This window comes from Chrysemys picta, unplaced genomic scaffold (genome assembly GCF_011386835.1).
Source record: "Chrysemys picta bellii isolate R12L10 unplaced genomic scaffold, ASM1138683v2 scaf4, whole genome shotgun sequence".
NCBI classification, from domain to species: Eukaryota; Metazoa; Chordata; order Testudines; family Emydidae; genus Chrysemys; species Chrysemys picta.
Window position 1 is genome coordinate 654,184 of NW_027052711.1, and position 1,362 is coordinate 655,545.

A 1,362-nucleotide genomic window follows, 5' to 3' on the forward strand; every position below is an offset into this window, starting at 1 on the left:
TCCCTCCTCCTGGCGAGTCTCGCCCTCACACCCCGACCCGGTCCCGGGCACCGTCGTAACCCAGGGAAGGGGAGGGGACCAGGACCCCGCGGGCAGCCGTGTCGCCACAGACAGCCGCGCGGGGCAGGCCCGTCTCCCCTCAGGACCCGGGAGCCGGCACCCGCAGCCGACCCGGTTTCCCCGACCCCCAACGCAACATCCCCCGAAAACTCCCACCCCGTCCCACCGCACGAGCGGGGCACGGGGCGGAGGCACAACGGGAGAGTGGATGGGGCGACGGGGCGCACGGGACCGGCTGCCGTGACGCCGCTCCTCCGCCAACGGGACGAGCTCCCCGAAGCGGGCGCTCCGGGGCATCGGGTCTGAACTTAGGGGGACGAAGGCGTTGGGGAGAGCCACGGGCTCCCTTTCCCGAGGACGGGAAAGGGGGGCGACGGACCATCCCCGGTGCCTGCGACACCCCAGCCGCGCCTCCCACGGAGGGCGGCGGCGGGGTTGCTCGCGGCCCTCCACCGCCAGGGGTGGAGGGCCGCATCCCGCCGCCACCGCATCCGCGGGGACGATTGACCTTCAAGCGACGCTCAGACAGGCGTAGCCCCGGGAGGAACCCGGGGCCGCAAGTGCGTTCGAAGTGTCGATGATCAATGTGTCCTGCAATTCACATTAATTCTCGCAGCTAGCTGCGTTCTTCATCGACGCACGAGCCGAGTGATCCACCGCTAAGAGTTGTCACGAGGCTTTTATTTTCGGGAGGCTGGCGCCTTTTTCCCCCCCGCGGCCAAAGCCGTGCCGGCGGGGGGGCGTTCCTTGTCCGCACCGGTCGGGTCCCCGGCCTGCTGTCCCCGAAGGGGACCTGGGGCGGGCTTGGGGGGGCGGGAGCAGGGGGGGGCCCGCAGGTCCCTCTTTCTCTCGCCGCCTTAGCCCGCCCGTTCCCCCGGGACGTCCCGCCCGGCCAGGGCAGCCCTCCTCGGTGCCCGCCCTTCGTACGTTACGGTCACGAGTAAAGGTTTAACAACCGAGCCCGAAGGCTCGGGTTCGGTCCAGGCGCTTGGCTCGCAGGGGCCAGGCGGCCGCGGCCGCGTGCAGACCGACCCCCCGCTCCGCCCCAGCCCTTTCCGCCCTCCCCTCGCAGAGCGAGGGGTGGGAGTCCGGGTGGAGGGAGGGGGAGAGGCAGACGGGCCCCGGCCTTTCGGCCCCAACGCAGAGAAGGGAGGCAGGGTAGCCCCTCTCCGTCCTGGGCTTCCGTGGACCGGGGGCGGGGGCTGGGGGGGGCGGCATGGGGATACCGAGGCGGGGCACGGACGTCCTCGGACGTACGTCCTTCCCTCCTCGGCGGTCTCCCTTCCGCCCTCCCCGGGGCCC

At 72.2% G+C, this 1,362-nt stretch overlaps 1 non-coding gene across 1 annotated transcript; it reads right to left on the reverse strand.

Annotated features, from left to right (window-relative positions):
• Positions 1–575: 575 nt before the first annotated feature.
• LOC135977605 (5.8S ribosomal RNA) lies at positions 576–728 on the reverse strand. The gene has a single exon (XR_010595040.1). It is a non-coding gene; the product is annotated as a 5.8S ribosomal RNA (ribosomal RNA).
• Between the last annotated feature and the right edge of the window lie 634 nt (positions 729–1,362).